Raw genomic sequence first — 24,493 nt, forward strand, 5'->3', positions numbered from 1 at the left:
TATTTCAAGCAGTGGGTCCTTCTTTCCAACCAAGGAGAAGATACTTTCAACTAACAAAGCAGTTTGAACACATTTTAAGTGAGACGTGTTTGATTCTAATAAGTAATTCTTAACAACGACTTGTAACTTACAAAGGATTTCCAAACACAAGTACAATTCTACAAGTTACAATGTCATAGCAACAAGTTGGAGATGAACAAGTCATCCATCACAAAACCCAAAGGTGGAGGAATGAATTCTCGGTCTTCTTTCTGTAACACCTTCTCTCTGCCATTCCCCGCTACCCTGACTGCTTTCTGACATTTATACTGTTTTTTCACTGAGTTGACATCATTGGCATGTGATGTTTTTTCAACCACATTTTCAGGCCAGGTGGCTGGAGTGTTTAATTAAGTAAACATGGACCCCATTGTTCTTTTGTTTATGTTGAGAGGCTGAGCAGGGAATATTGGTTAGAAGTTTAATTTAGCAAATGACAAACACCTTGAGCCTTGGACAATTTCTGCTGTTTTTTGTAAAAGGGATTTTAGCTTAATAAGCAACACTTCTTGACCTTTGGACAGGCCATGCTGCTGTGCTGAGAAGCTGAGGTTAGCACTTAGCCTTTTTGGCGCCTGGAGAGTGAATATCCATCACAAAAGGAGCTGGATAAGCACCTGAGGGGGAAAAAAAAATCACAGGGCCATGTGGAGAGCTGTGGGACTGGGGCCAACAGGGTTATCCTTGCACCAGTTGTTCCCTTCCTTTCTGGGAGCAGATTTCTTTTGGTGAAGTCTTCAAATGATCAATTCACCCTGGCTGGACCTCCTTTTGTCACCGTCTACTGATATCCCCAGCCCTTTCTGATCATTCTCCTCCTAAATTACCTTCCCTTGCATTCATCTCTTCCTCCTCCTCCTCCTCCTCCTCCTTTGGCTCCTCCACATCCATTTACCTCCTCCTCCTGAAGATTTTAAAGCAAAGGCAGACCCAAGCTGACAACAAGGTTGAAGAGAATGCAGAGACTAAGACTCTGTTCTATAGAGCACTGCAATGACTCCAGGAGTAGTGGAGAATCTCATCCTGAAGACCCCAACAGTATTCTCCATCAGGGTCCTGCTGGCTCTGTGGAAAGATTCCTAAAAATACTTATAAAGCTGCTGTGTTGTACTTGATAAAGCACAGAAGAGGTTCAGAAGCTAAGGAAGAGGGGAAGTTGACCTTATCCCCAAGGTGAAGGGCTCCAAATGGAGCAGAAGCTGAAATATGATGGGCAACATGCAATGTCACAGAGTAAAGGAGTCATGTAGAAACAGCATTGGCCATCAGTAATTTGTCTGTGTGACTATTTCAGGGACCAATAGCACTTGTGATTCACAGAGAATGTCAGGTTCTGATTGGGAGCCCATGCACCACATAAGTGCAGCCAATCACTCTCTGAATCTGCAGAGTTTCTTACCCTTGAAAATCTGCACCCACTCAGCTCGATGCCATGTTCAAGGGAAAGGAGGCAGCAATCTGGATTTATGAGAAAAATCAGCCTCCACCAAATGAGTGACCCAGAGGCTTGCATGACTTGCTTAACCTCTATGGGCAGATGCTGGAGTTCTGTCCATAGAAGATCACAGGAAACTGATGTAGAACACTTTAGCCCTGAGGAATGAACCCTTTGGAGAGCCAAAAGCACCAGGAAAATTCTTGGGAGAGCGAATCCACGTACTTGAGCCATCCTTCCATAGGATTTCCAGGAACATCAACTCATGATGGAGACACAAGAAATTCTACAGATGCTGGAATCTGAAACAATACACAAAAAGTGCTGTAGGAACTCAGCAGGTCAGGCAGCATCCATGGAGGGAAATAAATTGTCGACGTTTCGGGCCGAGACCCTACATCAGACTGGATAGGAAGAGGGCAGAAGCCAGAATAAGAAGGTGGGGGGAGGGGGAGGAGTACACATAGGCAGGGGATAGATGAGTTCAGGTGATAGGCAAGTCCAGGTGAGGGGGGAGGGTAGTGGGTGGGGGAGGGGGGTAAGGTGTAATAAGCTGAGAGGTGATGGGTAGAAGAGGCAAAGGACTGAAGAGGAAGGAATCCGGTAGGAGAGGGCAGTGGACCATGGAATAAAGGATGGGGGAGGCGAGGGGAGAAGAGGAGATGGGCAGTTTATCAAGGTGGGGGAAGCGCATCATAGGAATAAGGGAAGACAAAATGAATGTTGAGGCCATCAGGTTGGAGACTCCCAAGGCAGAATATGAGGTGTTGTTCATCCAACCTGCACCTGGCCTCAACGTGGCAGCAGAGGAGGCCGTGGAGAGACATGTCAGTATGGGAATGGGATGTGGAATTGAAGTGGGTGGCCACCGGGAGGTCCTGGCTGTTGTGGCAGACGGAGCAAAGGTGCTCGATGAAGTGTGTCGGGTCTCACCGGTGTACAGGAGGCCGCACCGGGATCACCGGATGCAATAAATGACACCCTTGGATTCACAGGTGAAGTGGTTGCAGGCATAAATGCCAGGGGGGTTATCAGTGGGGAGGGATGAGTGGACAAGGGAGTCGCGGAGTGAGCGGTCCCTGCTGAAAGCGGAAAGGGGGTGAGGGGAAGATGGTGGTAGGATCCCGTTGGAGATGGCAGAAGTTGTGGAGAATGATGTGTTGGATATGGAGGCTAGTGGAGTGGTAGGGGAGGACAAGGGTGACCCTGTCCCTGTTATGTTGGGGGGGGGGGGGTGAGGGCAGATGTGCATGAAGTGGAGGAGATATGGTTAAGGGCAGCATTGATGGTGATGGAAGGGAAACCCCGGTTACTGAAACAGGAGGACACCTCTGATGTTCTCGAACATCAACTCATGCTGTGCACTCAGCGGAACCACCATTGCACCTCATCTAACGGTATACTGACAGCAGTCTGCAGAAACCAGTGTCAGTGACTGAGGAGCATTGTAAGGAGTACAGCTGCAGTGAACAGGGTGAAAACAGCTACGAAAACATGGTTCTCTGCAAGTGGCTTGGCATGTCCTAGAGTAGAAAGTTTTCTGGAGATATTGCACAATGGCTGACTACTTCATGTGTATCCGACTCATTGGGGTGTATTGAGCTACCAGAAATGCCCGGGCAGATTTTATAATTGCAAGATATGGTCAGAGTGTCACACAATTTTCTGTGACCCAGTTAAGTACAGTCCCTACATCTATGGCCCTAACTATAGCCATCTTTTTGTTGTCTGTGTGGAACAGTCCTGGTTTGAAGCCTATTCTGGCATTCTTCCCGCACAACCCTTTCTCTGCTCCATCAACGACTGCATCAGTGCTGCTTCCTGCACTCGTGCAGAACTCTTCACTTTCATCACCTGTGCAATGAACTTCCACCCTGCCCTCAAATTCATTTAAATTATCTCTGACACTTCTCTTCCTTTTCTGGATCTCTTGGTCTTCATCGCAGGAGACAGGCTTTTCACTGACATTTTCTGTAAACCCATGGACTCCCACAGCTACTGAGACCATACATCCTCCTACCCTACCTTGTGTAAGGATGCCATCCCTTTTTGACAATTTCTCTGTTTCCTCCACATCGGTTCTCAAGATGAGGTCTTCTCTCAAGGGCTGAGATGTCCTTTTTCTGTAAACTTGGCTTCCCCTATGCTGCAGTTGATGGACCCCTCACACCATTTCCTGTACAGCTACTCTCACTCCCCATCTTCCCAGACAGAACAGTGATAGAGTTTCCTTATTCCTCACCTTTCACCCCACTAGCCTCTGCATCCAACACATCATCCTCCGCCATTTCCCCCAGCTTCAACATGATCCCACCACCAGTCATCTTCCATTCTCTCCCCCAACCCCTTTCTGCTTTCCCCAGGGACCACTCTCTTCATGACTTCCTTATCCTCTCATCCCTCCCTCCCCTCCATGAACTCTGTATACACTTCTTGCTACCTCGGAAAATCAGCCAACATAATCAAAGACCCTTCCTACCTCGCACATTCTCTCTTCTCCCCCCCCTTCCAGATAGAAGATTCAAAAGCTTGAAAACACACACCACCAGGTTCCTGGACAGCTTCAATCCTGATGCTATAAGATTCTTGAATGATCCCCTTATATGATAAAGATGAACTCTTGACCTCACAATCTACCTCATCATTGGCCTTGCACCTTATTGTCTCCCTGCACTGCACTTTCTCTATAACTGTAACACTATATTCTGCATTCTGTTATTACTTTTCCTTGTACTGCCTTGATGTACTTACATTGTGAAATAATCTGAATGGATGGCATGCAAAACAAAGTGCTTCACCTAATCGCAGTAAGTGTGACAATAATAAACAAATTACCAATCACCATTTACCAATTACCAACCATCGCTGTCCCGTCAGAAAGCGTTACACCTGCTCCTTCACCTCCTCCCTCATCACCATCCAGAACAACCCTTCCAAGTGAGGCAGATGTCCATGTGCACCTCTTCCAACTTGATCTGCTGCATTCAGTGCTTGTGATGTGGCCTCCTCTACACTGGTGTGACCATTTTGTCACGGCCATCTCGAGCTTCCAGTTGCATGTCATTTTAACTCTCTTTTCCACTCCCATACCAACCAGTCTGTCCTCAGCCATTGCTATGGAGAGGCCAAACAAAAACTTGGAAGAACAACATTTCATATTCCACTTGGGTAGCTTTTAATATAATGGTGTGAACAGTGAATGTTGCCCACTCCCTATGTACTGTTACACACTGGCAATCTTTCCTCTTTCCTCTGTCCTGATGCAGGGTCTCAAGCCAAATGTCATCTTACACTTTTTGCCTCCACAGATACTGCTTGACCCACTGAGTTCTTCCAGCGACCTTGCACCTTATTGTACTGCACTTTCTCTGTAGCTGTGACAATTTACTCTGTACTGTTATTGTTTTTAACCTGTACTACATCAATGCACTCTGTACTAACTCAATGTAACTGCACTGTGTAATGAATTGACCTGTACGATCGGTATGCAAGACAAGTTTTTCACTGTACCTTGGGACAAGTGACAATAATAAACCAATACCAATTCTTTTGTTCCAGATTCCAGCATCTGCAATCTCATTTGTCTTCACCACATCTATGATTTCTGCTACGATGATCATGTCTGCAAAATTCTACAAGATAGCGTGACATAAATCAGGGGTAGGACTTTTTTATGATGATATTAGTTCGGAAAGAGCAGGACAGATTCCCCTGGTGCTCTGGTCAACTGTTATCCATAATCATCATGAATAAAAACGGGTGATCACTCTACAGTTGTAGGTTCTTGTTGTGCACTAATTGGTTGCTGGACTTCTTACACTGCAACTGTATTCAGTCTTCCAAACTACACCTTGATTGTAAAATGCTTTGGGACATCTGAAGGCCATGAGAAGCATTATTTAAATGAGTATTCTTTCTTGAGAGCAGGACAACAGCAAAGTTGCCTCAAATGTTACTTTCTAATGATTTTTATGCATTTGATACAGGTACTTCAGCACTAAAAGGAAGGATGAAAATAAAGATTGTACAAAGTGTGAATTTTCTTTCAACAGTAGCTGTAGTGACTTTGATAAAAGTCTTCAGTCTAGCTCATCTGAATTATCTTCATGAAGGGTGAAGCAGAAAAAAGTATCAATAATTCAACTCTAGTCTTTCTGTGGCCTTTCCAAACATATAGAAACCATAGAAAGTGCCTCAAAGCAACAAAGCAGAAAAATGTTGCCACTGGTGCAGATGAAATGAGAGAGATAAAGTTCAGGAGGTGAGTGAAAGCAAGGTTGGAAAATAGGTTGTGATAAACAGGGTGGGGAGGGGGAGGTATTTGTTGAAAGAGCTCCAGAGGAAGAAGAATTGTAAGTAAAGTCCCCTCCCTAAGAGTGGACCGTCACTGAAATTAAAGAGTAAATTAGTTACAGGAGTGGAGGATACATAAGGAGATACCAGGCGGAAGAAGACAAGGAGATCAAGTGTCCCATGGCAAGGAGGATTTGGCAGTGAGCAAATAATAACTGTTATCACTGGGCAGTCCTGAATTTTCTAACCATTATTCAAAAACCTGATTTTGATGGAGGTAGATCGAGCAGGCAGAAAATAAAGTATATAATGGGCTAATGGCTGACTGTGAAATATAAAAGCTACCCCTCTGTGTGTATGAAAATAATGACCAGCACATTCTTGGTTTTTGTAGCAGGTAGCTAGTGGTAGTCACCACTGTAATTTCTGACACCAATCTACTCAGCTTTAAAGGTAAGTGCTGAAAGGAGACACCAGCAATCTTTCCACACTTCTTCTACTGCTGTCCCCTACTGGATAACTACAGCTACACAGTCCACTGTGATGATTGTTGCTTGTGTTGGATTTCAGCTGCTACAGGGAACTTTCCAGATTAGTCTTTGCAATTTTATTTGAAGAATCAGAGACCCATGTGGAGCGGAAAAGGCTTTTCTTCATGTCATGGTATACCAGCTCTTCATAAGAGCTGTCCTTCTAGTAGTCCTGTAATTTTTTTTCACTTTCAAATATAAACCTGATTCAGTTTTGAATGTTAATTTGGAATCTGCCTTTACTGGACACTTTGAGCTTTTTATTTTTGATTACAATAATTCACTAAGTAAAATAATTTCTCCTTACCTTCCCTCCAACTCAACTGTAAATTGCAATAAAAAAATTTTCATTTGACTCCTGATGGTCTTGACAATGGGAAGAGGAGACACAGGAGATGGTAGATGCTGGAATCGGGAGCAACAATCAAGAAGCTGGAGGAATTTAGGTGGTCAGGCAGCATCAATGGAGGGAAATGGACAGCCGACGTTACTGGTCAAGACTCTCCAGATGAAGGGTCTCAACTTGAAACAGGGACTGTCCATTTCCCTCCACAGATGCTGCCTGACCAGCTGAGTTTCTTCAGCATCGAATGTATTGACAATGGGAATAGTTTCTTTTCATTTACTCAAGGAAAACTTCATTATATTGACATCTTCACAAAATGTCATACAACTCTTCTCTGCTGTACTCATATGATAAATTTTCATCAATATAAATGAACCAGCAAGTAAAAAATGTTAATTGATTTGCTTGTGATATATAAAAAATTACTATTGTTAAACACTCGCCAGAGATTAAAATCTGAAGATTTCATGGGAAGTGCCAATTTTCTTTACTTCTTCCCTCCCAATTCCCATCTCTGTTTGCTAGTCACTGGCCTGTGAAGTGTTCATAACATCTGCCTTTGGATATAATGAACACTTCAAACTATGTTACACTGGGACTTGCAAAATTTTTTCTGCAATTTCTCAGCACAGTCACATAGATAAGTAACTTAACAATTATTCTGATTCAAGTCAAGCGAATGATCAATGTAATCATTTCAAAAGTTGAACAATATCAATTTTGTAAGCAATATCTAAAGATTTAAGATTAATGTTTTAAAGACATATGCATTCCATTTAAATGTTCAGTAAAATTATGCAATGCAAAGGATTATGTCACACCATTGCTCTAAAAGACTTCCAGCACTGGGCCTGGACAGCTTGAGTTATAAGGAGAGATCGAAGGCTGGGACAGTTTTCTCTGGAGTAAAGGAGTCTGAGAAGTGACCTGATATAAAATCACGAGGGGCACAGATATGGTAGATAGTCAGAGACTTTTTCCCAGGGTAGGGGAGTCTAAAACTAGAGGCTATAGGTTTAAGGTGAGAGGAGAAAGATTTAAATGGGACCTGAGGGGCAAGTTTTTCACACAGAGGGTGGCGCATATGTAGAATGAGCTGCCAGATGAAGTGGTAGAGACGGGTACAATAACAATATTTAAAAGACATTTGGAGAGCTGCATGAATAGGAAAGGTTTAGAGGGACATGGGTCAAATGCAATCATATGGGATTAGAGTAGACAGGCAGCTTGGTTGGCATGGACAAGTTGGGCCAAAGAACATGTTTTTGTGCTTATAACTCCATGATTCTATGACCCAGATTATTGTGGGGCTTACATTGTTGAAGCTAATACCATCTCCATTTTAGCTTGGTGCACATCAGGTGAGCGGGAGTCCATTTGGACATCATGATTGTGCCTGCTTGGGAATTTTTCTTCCAGTACAAGATTATATGATCTCTCAAACAGATATTTTTTCCTGAAAATCACAAAGCAATGATTAAAAGGAAACAGAGGTTCCCTGAGTCTAATAGTAGTATGAGAAATAGAGGCTCTGGGAATTTAAAAATTGTGGACGGCAAAGGCCCCTGAATTTAAAAAGGCCATAGGAGACACAAGGCAGGAGGCAGGGGCTCTCGAGCTTGGTGGAAGTTGGTGAGAAGCACTCTGATTTTATTTTCATTTAAAACATTTATTTGTTTTGTTTTACAGTTAAATGATCTTAATCTTGTACTTCTAAATTGCAGTGATATAAAATAGTAAACAAATAACCATTGGTCTCCAGATAACTGGATAGTTGAAATCAGATGCCACAAAGGGAAACCTGAGAAACCAGGTGTGTGGGCCTAGGTAAGTGCACAGTATTCTGTAAGTGTAATATCCATAGAGTGTGGATCTGGTGAGTGAGTGATTTCATAAAAATAAGGCAATTAATTAAGCTGATTAAATTAAACAAATATTTTAAGATCGGCAAGGCATGCCAGGTGATCTGTTGCAACTGAAGTATGTGGGAACTGATGGAACTTATTGGGATCCATGGCAATCAATCTACTGGTAGTATTTGCAGCCCAAGGAACTTCGGCAAGTTGGCATCTGAAAAGTGGGTACTGTAATGTAGCAGGGAGGGCAGAAATTACCTGAAGACTTTATTCCAGGAGTTAGGGGGACAGATACTGTTCTCTGCAGACATGAATGTGGCTCCTAAAGGCTGCATTTGTTGCCTAGTGTCAAAGTCGAGGACATCTCCTCAGGGTTGGACAGCAACTTGGAGTGGGAAGAGAAAGATCCAATCATCATGGTCCATGTGGAACCAATAATGTGGGACAAAGAAAGAGGTTTTGCCAAAGGGTCATGAGTAGCTGGATCCAAATTAGAAAGCGGAATAACAAGGACAATAATCTCTGATTTATCACTCAAGACTTGGCAAATTGGCACAGAGTAAATAAAGTTGTTAAATGTGTGGCTCAGGATTGATGTGAGAGAAAAGGGTTTCAATTTATGGGACACAAATTACTGAAGAAAGAGGGAATAATTCCATTGGAATGAGCATCATCTGAATTGGGCTGGCACCAGTGTTCCAAGGAATTAAATAATTTGCAGAATAGTTGAAAAAAATTATTTAAACTATATAGTAGGGGAGAGAGGATCCTGGTGAAAGGAAATTTAGAAAGTTAACTGATAATGCATATGACAATAACCTGAATCTGTCAAGAGGGACATACATATAAATAGACCTCTAATTAGAGGCAGAACGCTCTTTATCTGAAGGCAAACAATATTCATATCAAGGTAAATGAAGTAAAAATACAAAGATAAATAGTTTTGTATAATCTAATAACATTTGCAGATACATGGTAGTAAAGTAGTTAAGTTTGGGAATTAAATATTCCAGTGCACTGAACTTTTAGAAGAGATAGACAAAATGGAAAAAGAGGTGGGGTAGCTTTGATATTAAACATGTAGTGAAAGACCGTAGAGAGGAAGGATTTTTTCACTCTGAAAATCCTTGGGTAGAGATAAAAAACTGTAAAGGGCAGAAAACTTCTGTGGGAATTGGATACAAACCTGCAAACTGAAGTGAAGCCTGAAATCACATACCACTAGGCTCAAGGACAGCTTCTATCCTGCTATCATAAGACTATGTACGATAAGATGGCCTTTTGACCTCACAATCTACCTCATTATGGCCTTGCACCTTATTGTCTGTCTGCCTGCACTGCACTTTCTCTGTAACTGTAATACTACATTATGCATTCTGTTATTGCTTTTCCCTTGTACTACCTTGATGTACTGATGTTGTGAAATGATCTGTATTGATGGCATGCAAAACAAAGTTTTTCACTGTACCTTGGTACAGGTGACAGTAATAAACCAATTGCCAATTAATGCAGGGCATGGTACAAATCAAGAAATTAAGGGTTATATAATAATCATGGGGTCTTTAATCCATCTATAGACCAGGCAAACAAATGAGCAGCAATAGAGGGTAGAAGTAATGGAGTGTCTCCGAGATAGTTTTCTATACCAACATACTGAGGAACCAACAAGGGACTGAATAGAATAAAAGCTGCTGGAGAATTTCAGTGGATCAAGCAGCATCTGTGGAGGCAAAGGGATGGTCAACATTTTGGGTTGAGGCCCCAGTGGCTCTACTTCGTTAGGAGTTTGAGGAGATTTGGTATGTCACCAAAGACCCTTACAAATATCTATAGATGTACGGTGGAGAGCATCCTGACTGGTTGCATCGCAGCCTGGTATGGAGGCTCCAATGCACAGGATCACAAAAGGCTGCAGAGGGTTGTAGACTCAGCTATCTCCATCATGGGCATAACCCTCACCACCATCAAGGACATCTTCAAGAGGTGGTACCCCAAGAAGGCGGCATCTATCATTAAGGACCCTCACCATCTCGGACATGCCCTCTTCTCGTTACTACCATCAGGGAGGAGGTGCAGGAACCTGAAGACCCAAACTCAATGATTCAGCAACAATCCCTTCCCTTCCACCTTCAGATTTCTGAATGATCCATGAACCCATGAACACTACCTCATTATTCCTTATTGTTGCACTGTTTGTTTATTTTTGCTATTTATATCTTTGCACCGTACTGCTGCTACAAAACAATAAATTTCATGTCATATGTCAGTGATAATAAACCTGATTCTGATTCTGATTCTGCCTGTAGGTTCATGAGAAGCAATAAATGAGGTTACTCATACAGTAAGCAATCTGGAAGACAAATGGCATGTTCCTATTTATTGCAGGGGATTTAGAGTACAAGTCTTACTGAGAAGGTAAGGAGCTGTGAGACCTCATTCAGATTACATGCCGTCAGGTCTCCATGCAAAGAATATACCTACCTTGGAGTTAGCTCAGTGTAGTTTCATTAAATTGGACAAAGAGGAAAAATGGAGGCCTTTACTCACTGAAGCTTAGAAGAATGAGATGTGTTCTTGCTGAGACATGCAAGACTTGGAGAGAGAGAGTCATTGGCTGTTTCCTCTTGCTGGCATAAAAACAGGATGTGATCAAGCATTTGGCACTGAGATGAAAAGAATTTCCAAGCAGCGGGTTGTAAACCTGGTGCAGAAGGTTGCGAATGGTCAGTTGGTCAAGTCCAAGATCAATGGAATTTTGGATATTAAGGCAATGAGACCATAAGGGGAATGGGCGGGAAAATGGATGGGGCACAGGATCAGCCATAATGCTGAAGCCAGACCAGGGTCAAGGGGCTGTTGTCTGCTCCTGTTTCTCTTTGTTATGTTCTAAATGCAGAAATCCATCAGTTGCTATTGAGTTGCATCTTGGTGAAAACAATTGATTCATTTTCTGAAGCGGATGGTGTAAGTGTTGGCACCCTCGCTCTGCTTTCAGAAAAATATGCTTACGGTATTAAAAACATTTGTTAAATGAACAACAACTCCAGATTCCAGCATCTGCAGAATTTCTTGTGTCTCTGTTAAATGAACAGAAACAAAATGCTTAAAGACCATAATCAATTCATTCTCTGTGAATATGTTTAACTAACATTTACTATTGGGTGAGGTAGTTCCTGTAAACTTCAAAAAACTTATGGTATATTAGCCATCTGAGGGGCCCCAAACACTTGTTTCAATTGCTTCCAGCAGTGGAAGAACTTGTCCATTGTCACTGAGAGAACAACTAGCGGAACAGGACTGATGAGATCACCACCAAGTGACTAATCATCATTCAGGGATATTCCAATGCAAAGGAAACTTAGATAAACTGGACCTTTCAGTTTGCACAACACACCTACATTTAAAACTGTTGACAGTGGAAGCACGATCTGTAGATGCAGCATTCACACTATTAGTAATTATAGCATTGTATCAGTAAGGACTACTGCTCTCAATAGAGAAAGCTAAGACATTATAAGATATTTATGGGTGTGGAGGACCCTGCATCCATCCAGAAAGACATCTATTGTGTTAGCAATTCCCTGTATTACCAAGCCTCTTTGGTACCTCTAAGGTGCTTCTTAAATCCATTATTTTTGCCACCACTATTCTATCACGTGGTCAGTTCTAATCACTGATTTAACACTGTATGATAGTGCGAAGTAGGTGATAGCAAAGTGGATGTTAGTTCATAACTAATTTACACCCCAAATCTTCAAACAGGTAGGAAGTTACACAAAAACACTTTCATTTATGATTCTGTGTAATTTCCAAACATCATTTAAACACATTTTTCCTAACTCATTTTAGCAACTGCAAAGTAATTTTTAAAAATGCAAGAATAAAAAAAGAAACAAAACAACTGTTTCATTTTACCTTTTTTTTATTTTTGCATCTTAAATTATGTTGTGGTTGCTGAAATGAGTTAGGAGAAAATATGATTCCAATGTGAAAACTTTTTTAAGTCAACACAAACAGAAATACAACTGATTCATTCTCTAAGTAAATTTGTTTAACTGACATTTACTATAAGATGAAGTGGCTCTTGTAATCTTCATAAAACTTATAATGCAAGAAACAATCTGAGTGTCCCTGCAATGTTGTTTCAATTGATTCCAACGATAGAAGAACTTACTGATTCTCCCTTTGAGAACTTCCTGTTCTGATAAGATTTATTACGAAGAAATGGATGGATTATCATGCAGGGATATTTCCATATTTACATTTCGGCCCATCAACTCTATGGCTGCTCACAAAGCGATCCCATTCCCCCCACTAATATCCCCTGTAACTTATTTCTATTCTACCTGGATTCTACCACTCATCTACACATCAGAAACAATTTACAGCAACCAATTAACCTACTACCCCGTGCTTCTTTGAAATGTGGGTGGAAAATTGGAGCACCTGCCGGAAATCCACATGATCAGAGGGAGAACATGCAAACTTCACACAGACAGCACCAGAGATAAGGATTGAACCAGGGTCACTGGAGCTGTGAGGCAGTCCACTGTACCAACATCACAATGCATGTGAACATGAGTGAACATATTATAGACAATGACAATATTTTGTCTGTTCGTAAGACAGATAGGGTTAAAATAGGGAGATTAAACTTTATGAAAAAAGTTTAGTACAGCTTCACAATCATGAAAGTAATTTACAACAAATTCAACAAAAACCATGTTGCAGATAAAATTATTCATCTTGTTTCTTGTAAGTCATAAAAGCAAGACTGCACATTGAGGGCTTAGACAACTAATCTGAAAGGAATTACTATAAACCAAAGTGAAATCATGAATCACGTCTTCACACATAAGATTTATGGAAATCTGAAATTCCTTACTGAAAACAGCCCTGAAGATTGAGCCTCTCTCCTTAAAAGCGTGCAGAACTTGAAATATTCATGACTTTGATCACTTGATTTTTGTTAATGGTGTCAAAGGAAGCATAGCAAAGGGTAAATGAGACTGATGAACAGATCAGGCATGACTTAACTTTGAAAATAAGATTGAAATATTGTAATAAGGAAAATGCTGAGATTGCGCAGAAGTTGTCTAATTATATTGGAAAAAGAAACAAAACATATTTTAACTACTTTTTAGAGAAATAATTCACCAGTTTATTTTGTTAACAGTTAAGAGATAGAGGAAATAGTTGTCCTATTTGTTAACCATCTGTACAGATGTGAATTAATTTAACTTTTCTTATCCTATATTAGAGCAAAATTTTTTAAACAGCATCTGGAACCATAGTCAATTAGCTCACCACAGTGGATTGGAACAGCTGTTTCTAACACCGGACCCTCAATGGTCCTAACCATCTTCCCACTGCCAAATGCCAAAACTGGATGGTAAACAGTGGTGTGTAAAAATAGTTTGTTATCACATTGTTAAAACAAAATATCGTGGAACAAAGTGTAGTTCTGATTTGCAATAGTTCGGCAGTTTGCATGGCTGAGCTAGAAGGCAGAAGTAAGAAATAAACAGGCCATTGGAATGTTCTCTCAAAGATAAACTTGTTACTGGAGATGTCAGGATTATTGCAGTCTGAGTATCAACATCATGGCAATTAGAGGTCAAGGTTAGCACAAGCACATGTGTAGTAATATAGATGAAGACATGATTAGCATATTTGGAATTAATAGTTTATGCTATGTTTTCTCAAAATACTTTGATTTAATGGCCTGTTTTCAGGATAGAGGGTCCCTAAAAGGACATAGAAAAGAGATCATAGGTCTTTCTGGACATTTTATATGCCTTATTATGAGACAATTACTTTCTATTCTAATGCATCCAGGTGACAAATCTGTGAACACAGATGGTCACCAGAGGTGGCTAGGAATAACAGGCCTGTTGAGTACAAATGAACCATTAATACAAATGAACTGGTTAACAATCAAGAATTGAGGAATTAAATCAACACTTTTTATGAGACCATAGGGGTCTTCAAGATAATGATAACACCTTATCAAGAATTGGGTTATTGGAGTTGGAATTAGTTTATTATTGTCACTTGTACCAAGATACAATGAAAAGCTTGTCTTGCATACCATTCATACAGATCAATTCATTACACAGTGCATTGAAGTATTACAGGGTAAAACAATGCAGAATGCAGAGTAAAGCGTCACAGCTACAGAGAAAGTGCAGTGCAGGTAGACAATAAGGTGCAAGGTCATAACGAGGTAGATTGTAAGGTCAAGATTCCATTTTATCGTTCTATGGAACTCTCTTATAACAACAGGATAGAAGCTGTACTTGAGCCATGTGTTATGTGCTTTCAGGCTTTTGTCTCTTCTGCCTGATGGGAGGGGGGAGAAGAGAGAATGTCCAGGGTGGGTGGGGTCTTGGAATATGCTGGCTGCTTTACCAAGGCAGTGAGAAGTATAGACAGAGTCCATGGAGGAGAGGCTGGTTTCCGTGATGTACTGAGCTGTGTCCTCAGCTCTCTGCAGTTTCTTGCAGTCCCAGGCAGAGCAGTTACCATTGTTTGGCTGGTGATAAGAAGGGCGTCCTCATCAGATCCTTCATGCACAGTAGGACTGTCAATGCCACCACACCCTACCTTTGAGGAATCTGCAGTGGATTTGAGACCATTGTCCATCTCCTCCTGGGATATGCATTTGCCAAGAAGGCCTGTAAAGGAATACTGGGATGCAGCAATCTTTTGCTAAGGTTCATCCTGAACAGTTGTGTAACACAGGACTTAATGTTCTATGGGCTGTTCACAGGATACCAACTGAGACAAATATCGACTGCTGCTTGGAGATCATCTACCTGGTGAAAAGTACACCTTGGTCTGACTAAAACTTGCTAGTTTTCCAGTGCAAGGAACTGTCTGCAACCGAATGCTGCTGACTAGCACATTCCAAGGTGCAGGACTATGTGCAAAGAGATGCTCTGAAGCTCATTGCAGCCATTGCAAAGACCCTGTGGAGAAAGGCCAGGGTATGAGCTCCTTCTGCCACTGGACCCTGGTCAGCTGGGTCCTCCCTAGCAACCTCTCAAACCAGTTGCTGATGGTACGCTTGAGAATGAAAACCTGGACAGTGAAGAGTAACAACAGGACTATGCACTGAATGAAGACGGAATCATCTACAGTGGTGCTAGTCACCAGGTCCATTGTTGCTGGTGGTACTTTGGATAGAATAATGAAATCCTTGATCAATTTATTATTGCACTCTGATTAACAAGTGAATTAAAATGCATCCTTTGCCCCTAGGTGAACTTACACCTATTCAATCATCACTGCTATGCTTCCTGACTTTTATTGCCTTCTGGTGTACCAATGCTCCAATTATATATTTCTTATTCTCATAAACAGATTCCCTCATAAGGTCATCCCTCCCTATCTCATTAATCTGTTCCATCCTGAGAACTCTCTGTGTTCCTTCAATTTGGATCTGTTATGTGGTCCCTCATTTCCTTTGCCCATTTGTGGCTGTGCCTGCACTAGATAGGACTCTGACTCTTCCATTCCTTCCTCAAGACTCTGCATTTCCAACTCTCTCAAACTCAAATATGCTACTTTGGCTTTATTAGCTTGACACAACATCATGGTCCAAAGGGCCTGTTCTAGTGTTGTACTGTTCTATGTTCTATGTTCTACTTTAGACCTATCTTTTTTACCATGCATTTTCCAATGGTCTTAAAGATTAGTTCCGTGTCTTTTCTTGATCTTGTTACATTCCTGTGAATGTTTTGAGATGTCTCACCATATTAAGAATGTAATAAATCAATGTTGTGCTTATTTTACTCAATATCTTATCCATGTTGTACCTGAAAATAAAAGACAATGCAGATGTTGGAAAACTGGAATAAAAAAACTGCTGGAATTATTCAACAGGTCAGGCAGCAACTGTGGAGAGAGAAACAGAGTTATGTTTATGACCAGTAAGTTCTGGTGAAGGTCATCAATCCAAAATGTTAACTTTCTTTCTCTCCCTATGGATATTAGCTGACCTTCTGAATATTTACATAATTTTCCATTTCTATTCCAGTAGTACTTGACTCTGGAGTGTTTGGTGAGACAGTGTTGTGTGACCTTTACTCTATATCAACCTCAGGTGATCTTTGAATGCCTCAAGTTGACAATGTATAGCTTCCTAGACTTTGAAACATAGATTCATCAAAACCCTTTGCTGGCACAGTGAAATCTGTCTTAGAATTATCTTAGAACCTATCTTAGAATCTTAAATCCTGTAAGCAAGTGAAAGCTTCCTACTGAGAGTTTTCAAAGTGATTTCAAAGTGAATTTTCAAAGTGCACTGAGAGTGAAGGTAAATGTTGCAAGTATTAAAAATATTATTTTATTCTCTGCTGTTAAAGAAAACTGTACGCTGAACATTGGTATTGGTGTTATTAGGTTAACACCTTCATACAGCACAGAAGGAGATCATGACCTGAAGATTATGCTATCTCTTATGAAGTGCACTTTATGAATTAGTTCACTCTTTCACTCTTTTCATACATCCATATACTTTTTCCTTCTTTGATTAATTATCCAAATGGCTTTTTAAATGCTGCTTTGAATCTTTCTCTACCAGTCTGTTGGAATACATTCCAAATTCCAAACACTGATTGAATAAAGATGTTTTTCGTCACATAGCTTCTGCTTCTTTTGCCAATCACCTCATGTATTTATCCTGTGTAAACTCTGCCTCATTTTAAGCACCAGTATCAGTGCTCCTTTAATCTTCTCTGCTCTACTGAGATCACCACTGGTTCTCTGGCTAATCCATGAAACTGCAATTCCTCTTCAAAATATTCCCATCTTCCCAATTTGTGATCCAACTATTTAGTGCAATTTTTTGACTTTTCTCAAATATTCACAATATATAACAGGCAGGATTCAGTTGACTAGAAATTTGATTGTATGATTTCTCATATTTGTGTTATGCAAATCAAAGTCTATGGGAAATAAAACTGCAATTTAGAGACTTATTGTGTCAATAGCAAAGTCTTTTTTTAAGATTCCTCTATGCATCTAATGTACATTATACAGAGCAGCCTAGACAGGTGTCGGGCAATCCAGTGTCAAGCTGTCACTTCTATAGTTTTCCATCATATACACATAACCCATGGAGTTTAAAAGCCACTCCTGCTAAAGTTGGCTCTCAGCCCGTAAGTGAGGTCTGCTTCTACATGATTTAAACAAGACCTCCCTGAACAGGTCCCAGGTTGGCATCAATGACTGAGTTACACTGCTCTCCCTTAAAGTACTCAAGCCCCAGCCAGCCAGCTCACAGCTTTTGCCCAACACCTCATCATCATCCAGTGAAGCATTATCTGACCGGCCAATATCTGTCCTTCATTCCTGATCAATGATTGAATCTTTCCAACTATTAAAACTGAGAGACACTGCCACCATGAAAGTGGAAAGCTCTGGGTCTTCCTTTTATGGAGTGAGTTTTTCTTTGTTCACTTAACAGACTTTGTCATCAGAGGGAGGAGGATAATATTGGTTGACTCTTCATATGAGTGTAACTATCTTCTGACATTGAAGAGATACTACTTCTGACTTTGAAGTGAAACAAGCAAGGCAGCAGTAGTGCATGCTGTAGGGAGTACGCCAAATGTAAGCTTCCTCTTTTATTTTATATTTATTATTTGAGGCAGGGATCTCAGCTGAAGTTAAGTATTGGATACCTTGTGGCATTTATTGAGCATGCAGTTGAATGTGGCATGTGCAGTTCAGGTGTGCATTACTGTGTGAGTGCTGCAAATACATGAAGCAGGTTTCCCAGTGCAATGAAGGTTCACCAGATTGGTTCTTGAGATGGTCAGCTCATCATATGAAGATAGATTAAGTACAGCTGGTAATACAGTTAAGTACACTCCAGTTTAGAATGAGAGATGATCATATTGAAACACGCAAAATTCTTACAGGGATTGACATGGTAAGCACAGGGATGACGTTTTTCCTTGCTGAGGTGTAGGAAAATGGTGCTGAGATTAATGATCATCCACGATCCTATCGAATAACAGATCAGGCACAAGGGGCTGAGTGGTTTATTCCTCCAATTTATCATTTCCTTGTTTTGCCGCAGATAGTCAGCAGCCTTGCCAACTGGTTCTGAATGAATTATCTAAAGACTCGGTTTTAGTTTTCATTGATTGAAACACTGCTGTTCTTTTTGGCTTTCACTCAGTCTCCCTCACATTCACACTCCCATTCCTATATCTTTGTTTGTGTTGTACGATTTTAAGTCTGTTCTGTTTGCTTCGCAATTTGTGTAATTAATCAAATCAAGCCTGATGTGAGAAATGAATGCTCATGCTTGTTCCTTCACTACTCTAGGCCTTCCATAACTAAATTCCACATCATCTTACTTTAGCACTATGTTCACTGGAGCTCCCTCGGTAGACAGATGCCTCATTCCTCAGTCTGAGATATTGTAGACTTGTTGATGGCCTGTAATGTGTGATCTAAGGCCAAAAACTTGGTAAATGTTATGGTGTGCGAAGTACCTTTCAAGCCCTGAGAGAGGTGAGAAAGATCAGTGTTATTGTAATATACGTTTGATGAAAAGCTGTAATGTAATAGCACTATGGTCACACCAGTGTAAGATCTGCATGACCAATAATACAGTGCAGGAACTTTAATACAAATTTACTATTCACCCCTTTTTCCAGGTAGATTGTGTTGATGACAAAGGAATACTTGTTGGCAAAAGGAATGAACCATCTACTGGTGGGGTTTAGCCTCGGTCATGGAATGGCAAGGTGTCAATCCTTCATCAGTGAAGTAAGGCTGGCACAGTTCATGATGGAGAGTGTTGGGTGTTTACAGCAGTGTATTATAATCTGTATTAAAATCTTTGTAATATTTTTATATGACCAATCAAGATATAGATCAGGTTCTAGGGATTGAGGTAGACCAAATGAACAAGGTGTCAGTGGGAAAACATCCAGAGTGTAATTATCAAAACATCAGAAGGTGTAAGTCTGTAATGGAGATGGATAAGTTTGAACAGAACTCTTTTTTTATTGAATGGAGCTAACTTCATTAGTGTGAGAGGGGAATCTGTCCAGGTTCCTTTCAGAACAATGGGAGTTGGGTAAGGAAGAAAGGAAGGGTAAAAGTTAAATACATTTCTATAACATGGAACGAGAGAGAAATCAAAACCAGATCTCCCTCCTTGACAAAGGAGACAAAAAATACAATGAAATAAAAACGGTGTGTATGATGCATGACAATTCAAGTGAGAATCAGGTTGAATATGACAGCTGAATAGGGAGTTGAAAACAAAAATGAGCTTGGTAAAGAGAATAGAATGGCAGTTAACTTAAAGTGGAACCCAAAGGCTTCCATTGGCTTGTGAATAGCAAGAGACAATTAGGGATCAAGAAGGTGATTTACAGTATAAATCAAGAGATTAAAAGTGCACGCAATAGTGATAATACTGTAATCATGGGAGATGTTTATTTACATATAGACCAGGCAAATCAAATTACAGATCCTCCCGAGGTTACGACAGCGTTACATTCCTGTGAACTGTCCATAACCCTTTTATAAACTGTTCATAAGATCTGTGGAAAGAAAAATAGAGTTGATGTAAATATCATATAGATCTTGCTTTATAAGCAAAGAGTTTTTCTCATCACCCTTAGTTGAGGGTTACCTTTATAATCTCTGCAGAGCTGTACAGTTTTGCATGCTTTGGACACCACAATCATGGGTATCACCCAATCTCTCTCATTGTGCTGCTCAGGTTTATTAACCTCCTCCTCTTCTTGAGCCTTTACCTCATACAGTACTGGGTTAGGCTTGCAGCAAATTAGCTTGGCCCTTACATTAATGTGTATGTGGGCTAGTACTTTGCTCCAGAAGCTTATGCAGTTGTGGTTGTGAAGCATTACACAAATATATTCTTCCAATCTGCTTAATTATTTGAGCCAATCTTTCCCTAACACAGTTGGTCTGCTTTAGTGGTCAGTGACTATAATTGGTAGCCACACGTATGACCCTTATGAAAAACTACACATTGCATCTGATCTGGAGATTCCAGTGACTCACAAGAATATGAATTCAGATCCAACATACTTTTTGTTAGTTGAACTGTGCAGATCCTTTTGTCCACACAACTCTGTCCAAAATCGAGCAATCAGCAGCTGGATCAGTTCTCATGTCAATACACTGATCACTAGCTTCCATATTGACTTTTGTATCGCTACATTTCCCACTACTGCCACTTGTGGCAGATTTATCATTTAAACTTCATCAGGGTTGAGGTCTAGAGAAGAACTGCAATAGGCAATTTACAATGGGATGGTCAGATGGAGGGAAGGCTGGGCGATTTTCATTAAGCATGGGGAGAAAGAAGGACATTTGAGATGGGTGTGAAGGACAGATATTCTTCATTGGTAATGAGGGAAGAAAACACAGGGATTCTTTTTCAGGATATAGATAAATGTTTTACTGACCAAACAGGAAAATCAACCCAGCACTTTTCCTCTGGACTTTTTATCTACATAGGGATCACAAGGATGATTCACAACAGGCAGTGCATGGTCAAATTATCCAAATAAGGCAAAATGGGCTGAAATTGGTTCTTAGCATGTTAAATGCTGGTTCTCTAAACACTTGAATGCCTAGCTTTGAAAAAGATATTGTCATGCAATTGAATTACCTGGGAAATATTTCTGAAATGCTTCCCAGTGCTATTGTTTCCTTCTTGCCGTATTTCATGTAGTTTCAGCCTTGCTGAATATATTCACAACTGAGACATAAAAATCTCAAACCCACCACAAATACATACAAATACATTTTTGAGAAAAGGAATTAAAAAGTTGGAATATAATCTGAATCATTTCATTGAGTTTCAGATTGTAATAAGAGAATTCAAATCTTCATTATGTTGGTAAAGAATTCTTTAAGACTTGAATGTGCAAATAACCACTGAAACTAAAATTGGGACTGTGGTAACCAACAGATGAACCAAGCATTCATTTGTTTTCTATGTCCTACAAAATCCATAAATACAATTAAATACAATTGTTTTTTTGAGAATTTTAGCAATCTGAGGATTTGTTGTTGTTACACTCTTGGTGCTTCCATGTCTGGTTAGAGAGTTGGAAGGCACAAAGTGACCTGAAGTCAGGCAATGATGGATAACAGGCATTGGACACAACACCACAGGAGAAAACTGAAGGAGAAAACTGAATTAAAATAATGGTTCATTGCATTGGTTATAAATATAACAGTCGGCCAACAGTGAAATATCAAAAAAAAACATTAGGTTGAAGGTTCTTATACCACAAACAATAACAGTGCTCCTCAAGCAATTTGTACTTCTTTACATAATCTTGTCTTAATTCTGCTATATTGAGTGTAAATGGTGCATGAGTCATGTATCATTAGTTTCTCAGAAGAAAATGTCCTCTGAGCAATAGAGATAGTGTAATAAATTCTTAAACCTAATTTATTCATGCTGCTTTTAGTGCATCATATCATAAGGGTGTACATCTATTTTGACGCAGTTGCATGCTAGAAAAAGCAAAGCTTGAAAAACCCAAACAGTTATATTTTAATCTCAGTCTCAGACAGCTACATTTAAGCATGTTGTGACATGACTGTCAGGGTTTCTGAAAGAGATTTGATAAATTTGAAATTGTGAATGGTTTGATAATTTTGAGTTTTAGTTTTCTCAATTCTTTCTTTGAATTTTGTTAATTTATTGCTGTGGACCAGCTATAGCCAAAGTAACGACACAAGGAGTAGAGGAGATAAAATGTTCCCTTTGATTTAGCTGAGGTCAATGTCGATGCTACAGAGAAAAGAAAACCCAATGTTATTTTTGATTAGGATGAAGTACACAGCAGTTCAAACTAAACATGTGGATTAAAAAATCATTCATAGAAAATAGCAAAGTTAACTTGGGATATAAGTGATTTATTTATTTATTTGCCATTTGTTATATGCTGTAACTATTAAAAGAAAACATTTTTATGGGCTAAATAACAAAGAGCAATATTTAATGAAGCTTGTTTCAAAAATTAATTGGAGCCTCCACAATAAACTCAACATGCATGTGGCATAGGCAGCTCCATCACGAGCACAACCCTCCTCACCATCGAGGACATCTGCAAGAGGCAGTGGCTCAAGGTGGCGGCATCTGTCATTAAGGACCCTCACCACCCGTGACATGCCATCTTCATGTTCCTACCATCGGGGAGGAGGTACAGGAGCCTGAAGACCCACACTCAACATTTCAGGGACAGCTTATTCCCCGCCACCATCAGATTTCTGCATGGTCCATGAAACCATGAACACTACTTTGTTATTCCTTTTCTTCACTATTTACTTATTTTTGTAACTTATAGTAATTTCATGTCTTTGCACTGTACTGCTGCTGCAAATCAACGAATTTCACTGCATATAAGTCGGTGATAATAAACCTGATTCTGATTCTAATTCTGAAACAATAAGCCATGGATCTAAATTCAAACTCTTGTGAACATCTCCAACAACACCTTGGAGAGCATAGTTTACAAACCACCTTAATGCTCAGGTACTGAAGCAGAATAATTAATGCAGTGAGTGTTGAAGAAATTGTTAATGGCAATCAGGATAATAAAGATCTTACATCTTGCTTGTATTCCTTTGCTATTTTAAATAGATAACCTGTAATAAGCTGTATCTGCCACCATATCAGAATGAACTGTGAAGTTTTCAGATTTATTAAATTGGAATTATCCATTAAGCAGCTTCAAAAAAATTCAAAAGCAATATGAAAATCTGTACCTCCATGCTTTAATACACTATTTGTATGTAAATCTGTCACACTTTATTCAATTAGTTCAAATCTAAAATCACATTCTCTCAACTTTTGTTACTTTTGTTGACCACCACATTCATCACAACCCCTCATGTGCTCACTAACCAGCCCTTCACCAACCTCTTCATTTTGAATTTAGATTGCAATTAAATTTTCTTCTCTCTTCAGTCCATTGAATACACACAGAGCATGACTGACAGAATTTCTACCTACCAATCTTCAGTTCTGTGATGGACAGTCTGAAAGTTGCTTTCTCTTCAAATCCTTAAAACAATTTTAACTAGAAATATTGAGATTTTATTGAAGGAAGGTGATACAAGTAATTAATACAAGGGTTGGTTTGATAAAGTAGTTTACATTTATTAAAATATTGGCATTGTCATGCATTATGTGAAAGATAGACTTCTGTTGCCCTTTAATAAAGTTCCAAGGTATGGGACAATCAGAATCAAATTTATCATCACTGACATATGGCATGAACTTTGTTGTTTTGTGACAGCAGTACAGTGCAAAGACATAAAAATCTATGAATTGCAAAAATAAATAAATAGTGCAAAAACAAGGAAAAACGAGGTAGTGTTCCTGGGTTCATAGACTGTTCAGAAATCTGATGGCGGACGGGAAGAAACTGTTCCTGAAACGTTGAGTGTGGCTCTTCAGGTGCTTCCTCCCAAATGGTAGTAATGAGAAGAGGGCATGTCCCAGATGGTGAGGATCCTTAGTGATGGATGCCACCTTCCTGAGGCATCACTTTTTGAAGACAACCTCAATGGTGGGAAGGGTTATATCCACGATGGAGCTGGCTGAGTCTATAACCCTCTGCAGCCTCATGTGATCCTGTGCATTGGAGGCTTCATAGCAGGTCATTATGAAACCAGTCAGAATTCTCTCCACCATACATCTTTAGAAATTTGCAGGAGTCTTTGGTGACATACCAAATCTCCTCAAACTCCTAACGAAGTAGAGCCTCTGACATGCCTTCTTCATGATTGCATCAATGCGTTGGGCCTAGGATAGATCCTCTGAGATGTTGATGCCCAGGAACTTGAAGCTACTCACCCTTTCCACCGCTGACCCCTCAATGAGGACTGGTGTGTGTTCTCCCGACTTCCCCTTCCTGAAGTCCACAATTAGTGCCTTGGTTTTGTTAATGTTGAGTGCGAGGTTGTTGTT

Source organism: Pristis pectinata, chromosome 16 (genome assembly GCF_009764475.1).
Source record: "Pristis pectinata isolate sPriPec2 chromosome 16, sPriPec2.1.pri, whole genome shotgun sequence".
Taxonomy (NCBI): Eukaryota; Metazoa; Chordata; class Chondrichthyes; order Rhinopristiformes; family Pristidae; genus Pristis; species Pristis pectinata.